This window comes from Erigeron canadensis, unplaced genomic scaffold, assembly GCF_010389155.1.
Source record: "Erigeron canadensis isolate Cc75 unplaced genomic scaffold, C_canadensis_v1 Conyza_canadensis_unscaffolded:297, whole genome shotgun sequence".
Taxonomy (NCBI): Eukaryota; Viridiplantae; Streptophyta; class Magnoliopsida; order Asterales; family Asteraceae; genus Erigeron; species Erigeron canadensis.
In genome coordinates, this window is record NW_025215709.1 from 1 (window position 1) to 9,444 (window position 9,444).

Sequence of the window (9,444 nt, forward strand, 5' to 3'; positions counted from 1 at the left end):
AAGATGTAAAACACTAAGGATTATTGTGGTAACTCTGCTCGATAAGGGTAAACCATACTTTTCGACATGTTGATGTCGATTGCATATGTAAATAAAAAAAACCACGACTATCCTTCCTATGCTACATTAAATACTGATAATTTTAATCTTGTCGTCATTTCCTAACTGAAACCACTGATTCACCAACAAACAAATGTGTCAGTCCGAACCGATTCATATGCTAATGGGTTATCCTCCACAATTTTCATTAAACAACAATGGGATCATATTTGATTAGTACAATTGCCAATTTCAGCATTTTCAAAATCAGGGAGGGTTCAATATGCCCGGAACTGTTTGATGAAATGTCTTATAGAGACAAAGTGGTTTGGAATATAATGCTTACTTGTTATACCCATCTTAGTCTTTACCAAGAAGCCCTGTTACTCTTCCAACAAATGACACGACTTTGTAACATCAAACCTGATCATTACTCGTATACTGCAACTTTGAGTGCGTGTGCTGGCTTGTGTAGTCTCCGATTTGGACAAAATATTCATTCTTTGGTGATTGCCACAGGTTATTGTGCTTCACTTCCTGTAAATAATTCACTTATTGATATGTATGCCAAGTGTCAACGATGTGTTTGAAGAGATTCATGAGTGTAGAAACAATGTTTCTTGGTGCCCGTTGTTGTTTGCTTATGTGCATGCTGATTGGTTTGAGGTTGCCCAAAGTGTCTTTGATTCTATGCCGAATAGGGTTAATGTTGCTTGGAATACTATGATTGCTGGACATGCTAGACGTGGGAATCTTACAACCTGTGTTGATTTGTTTAAGAAGATGATGGAAGAATCATGTGATCAAGATCAATGGACGTTCAGTGCACTCATGAATGCTTGTGCTGAATCACAACAGTATCAAATTGGTTGGTTGCATGGTCCATGCTGTTATTATAAAAAAGGGATGGACTTCTGCAGTTGAGGCTAATAATCGATTCTTAGTTTCTATGCACAATTTGGTAGTCCTGCTGAAGTGGTGAAAATATTGAGTCTGTCGGGAATTTAACTCAAGTGTCCTGGAATGCAATAATAGATGCTCAAATGAAAGTAGGAGATACCCAAACGCACTTGTCACATTTCTACAAGCCCTTGAAAAGAATGTTATTTCATGGACTTCAATGATGAGTGGCTATGTTAGAAATGGAAATCTTGAAAAGCAGTAGGTTTTTTTGTCGATATGATAACAAGCAGCCTTCAGCCTGATGATTTTTCACTTGGAACTGTTTTACATGCATGTTCTGTCATGGCGACGTTAGGGCACGACAAAATGATCCACAGTCTTGCAATACATTATGGTTATTGTGGTTCCACGTATGTTGGTAATGGGCTGGTTAACATTTATGCAAAATGTGGAGACCTTATGGTGCAAAGCAATCTTTTAATGATATTATTAAAAAAGATTTGGTTTCATGGAATACAATGTTGATTGCCTACGGTATGCATGGTTGGGGTGACAAGTTCTAAAGATTTTTGATGAAATGATTGTATCTGGTTTGAACCAGATGAGGTTACATTCATAAGCCTGCTCATGAGTTGTAGCCACTTGGGCTTATTAACAAGGGCCGAGCTCTTTTCAAGTCTATGAGTCAGATATACCGAATTTCTCCAGATATAGACCATGTCGCATGCATGGTGGATATGCTTGCTCGGGGAGGGTACTTAGAAGAAGCAAGAGAGATGACCAATATATATAGGAAAGGTGGCACGATTGTTAAGTCAAGTGAAGCGGTTTGTGGAGCACGTTATACACATGGTGATGTATTGATGGGAGCGGAATTGGAAAGAGAGTTAAAATGGTTTGAACCTGAATGTGAAATGAGTTATGTTGTGCTGTCTAACTTGTATTGTGAAATGAGAAGTGGAAAGAAGCCGAGTTGGTTAGGAAGCTATGGCTGATCACGGGGTGAAGAAGATGCCTGGCTGTAGTTGGGTTGAAGTAAAAAACAAGGTTATGGCTTTTGTTGCTGGTGGTAGTTTATGTGTATACACGGAAGACATGTCTTCCATTCTATACTTGCTTGAATACCAAATGAAGAATCCTTTAATGGAAATCTTTAAATGTACAGGAAAGAATCTATTTCTCTTTTCTATTTTGTTACATGGTTACTAATACTTCTTTTCATGTATAACTCGATTTTAATACTGAAACTAAAGGGAAAACTGGAAAACTCTCTAAAAAGTACTCTACTTATGGATATCTTTAATTTAAGCACACACTTATTGTTACAATTTAAGATTTGAATTTGTGACCAATTTAAGGACTTTTTGACTTGTCGAGTAGGTAGTCGATCATGACCAATAGCACAGGGCTTTTTGATGATTATTTTTTTAATTTTTTTTTGCCTTAAAAACAATTTTAGAAAATATTATGCCTCGAACAATTTATAGAAATCTTGAGTCCAAATAAAGTTCTAGTTGGAATGTTTTAGGTGTCACTGCTTTTCTGGCATTACTGTGGACGATATTGGGTTGAAGTTTCAAATTTGGAGCATATAACATCATGGACAATGGGGTTTGAAGATTTAATGACATGCATATCCCAAGGGACCAAATGTTGATGAGGTGCCATTATACTAATAGAGTTTATGCGTTTTTTTGGTTACTTATGAATCAATTTCTTTGACATTTAGAATTTCCCATTGAGTACAGAATGTAACTTAGCTTGATCCATATAAAAGTAAATGGAAGTTCATGACTTCATGCATGTAATTTTTGTTACTCTGTCAATGTATGTATCTAACTTTTCCATCAATTGATTGGTCTAAATATTTGGCAGTTGTTCTGTCTAAAATTACTGTTTTATCAGTTTAGAATTACTCACTATTTGCTTCAATAGGTTATGGAATGAAATTGAGAAGTGAGATCCGGCCAGCACGAAAAAATTTATTGTTAGCATACAGAACAAGGTGCTAGAACAGAAGGCTGCTTCTGGGGATAGCCAGGGACATACTAGAAGTAAAAGAGTACGTATTTTAGTACTTCACATTTGTTAGAAACAAATGCGTACGCACTTCATTGATTCCTTATTAACATTTTATTTAAATTTGCTTCTCAGTTTAGCTTTTATTTCACTTTGTTCGCTTCATGCATGGCATTTGGAGTTCATGCTTGAAACCATATTTGACATCAAGAACGACAAAAATAGGTGAAAGAGGATATATCACAACATACGCGCATCAAGAAGTGGCTTCAGAAGGTCAAAAGAAATTTCTTATTTTTCTATATATAATCAGAACAATTATAACCCCAAAAACCTTTTGTTTTTATTTTCTTCTCACAGTTAAGGGTAGAAAGGTATATGCGGGGATTGAGTGGAGCGCCCCCGGATAAGAAAGCTTAATGGTGGTTACTAGGAGTTATAGTGTCCGCTACAAATCATACTGAAATGTTGCTAGAAAGATTGATAGAGAGAGCTTAGAGACTCAGAAAATGCTTAAGCTTGCTGCTGGATAGTGAATGAACATAGATGCAAGACGGACGGGCAACCTTTTGTATACTGAGTGGGGAAGATTATCTTGATGCGTTTGAAAAACTTTTGAGGTTGGACTTGCAAGGGAAGCAGGTAAATATTTGTCTTGTAATTAGAGTCTTAGAGATAGAAAAATGGCGTTTAGGTTGGTATTGGGGTCGGTGGCAAAATAGATGCTATGGGGGGTTGGGTAACAGGATATGGTAAATTTACTTTGGTTTTGGTGCATAACCGAAAGAGGTCTTGCTGGATTGATAGGTATAATGCGGTCCATGTCTTACGTTTAATGTCATACGAACGAGATCATGTCTGAAATTTATGAAACTGCAAAACTCATGGCTTTAAACGCTCACAAGCGAATTATACGGTAATAATATTGTTGATTTTGTTTTAATTTTTCATTTAGTCCCAGTATTATATATATCATGTTACTAACTTCTATTTTATACTTTTTAATTAACAATTATAGATGAAGTTACAAGGTGAAAAAACTGTAAGAAAGGGCCACCTTGCTGTCACTACAAAGATTTTTGAAGTGGCTCCCTCACTGCACATGGTGGCGCTCAGATAAACCAAGGAGACACTCTGGTATTATACACGTACGTATCACAACAACAGTTGAAAGTTTCCTACACTAAGGTTAGTAGATGGGTAGGTCAAGCGGAATGGGTCAAAGTGGGTGTGGATTAGAATTCATCAGGTTGGCCAACTTACTATCACTTTCTTGAGTTTCATTCTTACAATGCTAGATAAAATGAATTAGATTTTCTTTTTTATAAAAATATTCTGGTATACTTTGGGTTGCATTGATCTGTTCACCCATTTCCATTTTAGCCAATTTTCAGAAACTACCTTATGACCCATTACGACTTACCAAAAGCCGTTTAATCATAAATGACTCAAAATAACCATCTCTTATTATACACATTCTACTGGTATCAGATAAAAGATGGTTGTTGGGGTGCCTTTTTTACATATGAAACTCCACATGCATATGTTGGATGGCTTTGGATTAATGCATAGATAAAGTAGAATATATGAAGTCAATTTACAAGCTGAACATGAGACTCCAACTATGATATTACTCGATATAGTACGCCAAATGTTTCATTTTTCTAACAATTGGGATCACTGACGGGCTCCCAAAACAGGTGAGACTCTAGAACCAGGTCTTAATTTTGTTTTTAAATCCTAATTTTTTTTTATTTTATTTTATTTTTTTTTGAGTTTGTATCTTTGTTAACTATAGTTTTCTTAATTCTAACTTAGTTCAAGATGGAAAGATGATATTTACAACCACAAGAACGAAAATATGGCAATCTTGACATTATTTTGGAGACACCTACAACCACCTTTTGTTATATATGGTGTAAAATGGTTACAGAAGTTACGTTCTTTCGTGTTGTAACTTTGTTATGCACTATGGAATGGAAAACGTTAACATCCCCAGATTTTATGTGTAACAACAGTAGGAAATGTGATCCAAGTTAAGCTAGGAGTTGTGTGGTCTAACGGTGTCCGGTCCAGGGTGTACTTGAAACCAGTATAATGTGATCCAACTTAAATTTTCTATTATCTAGTTGACAAGATGCCATTGACCGATTGTTGTCATATTCTGCAGGCTAACTTTGAGGTATCCACTTTGCTTGGTCGTATTCCATCTGCCGTTGGTATCAAGTATCAACCAGCTTTGTAACAAATCTTAGGCCTAGCATATCACAGCAACTACAAAAGGTTCCATTACATCTGTCCAATGTCCATACTCTGATGATTTGACGGGTCCATCCCCTACCACTACATTTGCTCATTTCGATGTCACAGGCCCACAACTATGTTATCTCGACAGGTTTTGTTTCTTCCTTGATTAATTCAGGGTGGCAAAATGGGTCACTTAGGTCTGATCCTCTTTTAAAAACATGACATATACATATATAGAGGAAGGTGTTAGCCGTGAAGTCCTTGTTTGGGCTTGTTTTAATTCGGGCGGCTGGCTTTTATTTAAGCCTTAGTTAAAAGGTTGGTTCTAATTAGGTTTCTTGGGGACCAAGTTTGTAAACCCTAGCTGTCTCCTATATATACGGGTCTATTGTATTGTAATTTTGGTCATTGAGCTTAATAAAACCCTGTTTGCAGCAGTGGATTAGTTCCACACTTTGTGTGAGATACCACGTTCTATTCTCGTGTTCTTCTTCTTTATTTTCTGTTTTGCTTCCGCTGTGCAACCCAACTGTTCCTAACAAGTGGTATTAGAGCTTAGGCTGCTTTGATTCTGTTCGTGGCTGCTGAATTCGCGATTAAGGGACTGTTTTCTGCCCTTTGTTCGCTGATCTTGTTCTGCTACTGATCAGATCTGTTTTCTGAGATCAGTTTGATTGAAATTCGGTTGTGGCTGCTGCTGTTCGAATTATTTTAATTCGTTGGTGCTGCTACTGTTCGGTTTTGATCTGTTCTGATTCTGTTCTTGCTACTGCTGTTATGTTTAGCTGTTTGCTGCAAATTAAGCTGCTGCTTACTGCTGTTTGCAGCCTTCTGTTGCTGTTTCACAGCTTTTCTGCTGCTACTGAAACTGCTGTTTTCTTCCTGTCAGATCTGTTCTGAAGCTGGTTTGCAGCTGTTGCTGCTGTTCCGCTGCTGTACATCACCAAAAACAGTCCCTGTTTGCAGCCGACTGCTGCTGTTGGATCTCGGGTTTAGGGTTCCTGTTTTGTTTTTTTTTTTCTTTTGGTGTTGTTGACTGATCGTTTGGAAGACAAGGCGTGAAGTCCTTGTTTGGGCTTGTTTTAATTCAGGTCGGCTGGCTTTTATTTAAGCCTTAATTAAAAGGTTGGTTCCAATTAGATTTCTTGGGGACCAAGTTTGTAAACCCTAGCTGTCTCCTATATATTCTGGTCTATTGTATTGTAATCCTGTATCATTGAGCTTAATAAAAACCCTGTTTGCAGCCGTGGATTAGTTCACACACTTTGTGTGAGATATCACGTTATATTCTCGTGTTCTTCTTCTTTATTTTCTATTTTGCTTCCGCTGTGCAACCCAACTGTTCCTAACAGAAGGGTTATTCAAGAACTCACAAATAAAAAAACTCAAGAACAATTATGGATCACATATTTCTCTTATATTTCTCTCTCTTCAATTAAATAATAAAATTCTTCCAAATCATTCAAAATATTTTATCTCACAAACCGTAAATCGTTAGATGAAAAAAAAGCATGGGTAGTCTTAAAATTTCGTTCTTTTTCATTAGAGATTCAATTCGATATAATTTTGACGACTTTTTAATTTTCTTTCTTCCCCCTTGTACTTGTGTACCTACACATGTATAGGATCATTTTTTCACATGTAAATTAGTAAATGCATATGTACACAATGAAGGTTAAGGGCGGAGCCCGTCAATCCATTACGGAGCTCGTTAGGTAGATCACCCATCACCGGTCACCTTCTATGACCTATCATCCTCAATGACCTATTATCCTAATGGCCTATCACCCTCAATGACCTCATCCCCACCAGCTTTAGTTTATGAATATCCTTATGGGCGAAGCCCGTTCCGAATCATAAATTTTGTTCAACGTACACATGTGTAAGTACTGTGTAAGTACCAAAAAGAAAACGAAAATTAAAAAGTCATCAAAAGTATATCGAATTGGATCTCTAATGAAAGATTACGAAATTTTAAGACTACCCATACTTTTTGTTTCGTCTAACGATTTACGGTTTGTGAAATAAAACATTTTGAATGATTCAGATGATTTTAACATATTAATTGAAGAGAGAGAAAGTTACACAAAATATGAAATAATTCTACCTGGTTGTAATTTGTTTTTCTATTTTACTTATTATAGATGTTGGTTTATTATTTTCTAATAAATAGCTTAGGATTTGTTTTTCTATTTTACTTATTATAGATGTTGGTTTATTATTTTCTAACAAATAGCTTAGTTTTGTATTTCCTGTTATTAGAAATTTAGAACAGTTAAGTATAGCAAATATAAAAATATAAACGAATATACACAAGATTCATAAGATTATTAGCACAAGCAGTAAATGACGAATTATGTGATAAATACTTTATAAAATTACCAGGAGATTTAGGAAAAGCTATACATGAATCATGGAAACAGACATATGGTAGTACAAAACATTTAGGATTAGGACCTAGAATTAAATTGCCATGTCCACCACGCTTCTTTGCAACTCTGATGTTTGTGTGTATCTAAGTGTAGGGTAGCTATAAGTATGTTTACTTAATATAATAAGATTTTTTGAAATTGTTATAGCTCCTGTAAATTAAAAATAAAGTTTAAACCTATCACAAATCTTTAGACTTTATATTTTCTGGATTTATAACTATTTGTGGCATTTCATATTCTATCAACACAGTTTCATAAAAAATTACCTTATAGATTAACAAATAGAACAATAGAAGATAGGATAATTACAGTCACATATTGTCTAGAACCAATAGGCATACATTTTTAGATTTTTCAAGAAACTATATATCTACTTAACTATAAGATATTAAACTTTTTGTTGCTCTCCTGTGTCTAATATTCCTGTAAATAAAAAAAAATGTATTATTATCTAGCCATAATCTACATTGTAAATTTATCATATTAGTTGTTCCACCCTTTGTTTGTAAATATATGTGATCTTCTGCCACTAATTGACTCATCTGAGTTGATTCTTGTTCTATATTTTTATTTTTGTCTACTAAATCCTCTAAATGTTTTATTTTCTGTTCAATTTTATCTATTAATTCTGTTTTTAATTCTAAAATTTTTATCTTTTCATTATATGTTCCTATATTTGTTTGTATTTCACTTTCTATTGTCATGTGTATATTACATATCCTTCTAAGACATAACAACATATTTCATTAAAGCAAATTGAACACTGTGATCTTTTATCCATACTCGGAAAGTTACCACAAATATAACATTTTATATGATTACTTCCCCTTTTATTTATCCACTTATGTACATTCTTGCTGTTCTGTATTAACATATGTATATGTGACTTTTGCTACTACTTTATCTTCTTCATTATTACTGTATATACTATAGACTGATTCATTATATGAGTCTCTTATTTCTACTAATTATATATATATAGATATATATATATATATAGAGAGAGAGAGAGAGAGAAGGGATCAAGTGAGAACCACATATATGGTGAGAACCGTGAGAACCATTGGAAAATCATCTCTAAGGGCTTTGCCCTTAGCATTAAGTGCTACGCCCGTACCGTAAATGTGAAGTCCCTCACTCGATGTTTAACCCCACAATGTAGAATAACAAGTCAGTAATCACTAAGATGACTAGTATAAAATGTCAAGTAAGCACTAGATTGGACTACTATAAAATGTCAAGTAAGCACTAGATTGGACTAGTATTACGATTAATATAAATGCAAGAATATATATAACGTAATACGTACTTAAGCAATAAAGATAAGCAAATAAGTAAATGGTGAGACACAATGTAATTTTCAAATGTATTTTATTTATTGATGTTAATTAAAATACAAGGTTGTTGCGGAACAAGATATTACAAAGTAAGTATCTAAACAACCTATGAATTACAAGTGATCTAATCTTTGCTAAATAAACTCTTTGATCGAAATACTGAAAGTTGTGAAGTATGACTGTTTAGATCGAGAGTATTTGAGCAAAGGCACCAAATTGCAAAGTATGTAATTTGGACGAGGAAGTGACTTGGTATTTATAGGCAAAAAGAAATATAAATATTCTTTTTGCCGTACAAATATGGTTACATGCATTTAAGGAAATTACATTAATTCCTTAAAAGCATTGATTAAAGTACAAGAATAAAGTCACATGACAGTGACTTGTCTTCTAATTAACCAACCACCTTTACATGCGTGTAAGGCTTTTAACAAGGACAAATGGATTGTCCGGTTAAAGGCATGTAA

The 9,444-nt window shown here is 34.7% G+C and overlaps 1 long non-coding RNA gene and 1 pseudogene across 1 annotated transcript; both read left to right on the forward strand.

Annotated features, from left to right (window-relative positions):
- Positions 1–257: 257 nt before the first annotated feature.
- Positions 258–2,151, forward strand: LOC122584463 (annotated as a pseudogene).
- Positions 2,152–4,120: 1,969 nt separating this feature from the next.
- LOC122584462 lies at positions 4,121–5,160 on the forward strand. Its single transcript, XR_006321497.1, has 3 exons — positions 4,121–4,210; positions 4,453–4,661; positions 5,132–5,160. It is a non-coding gene; the product is annotated as an uncharacterized LOC122584462 (long non-coding RNA).
- Positions 5,161–9,444: the final 4,284 nt, after the last annotated feature.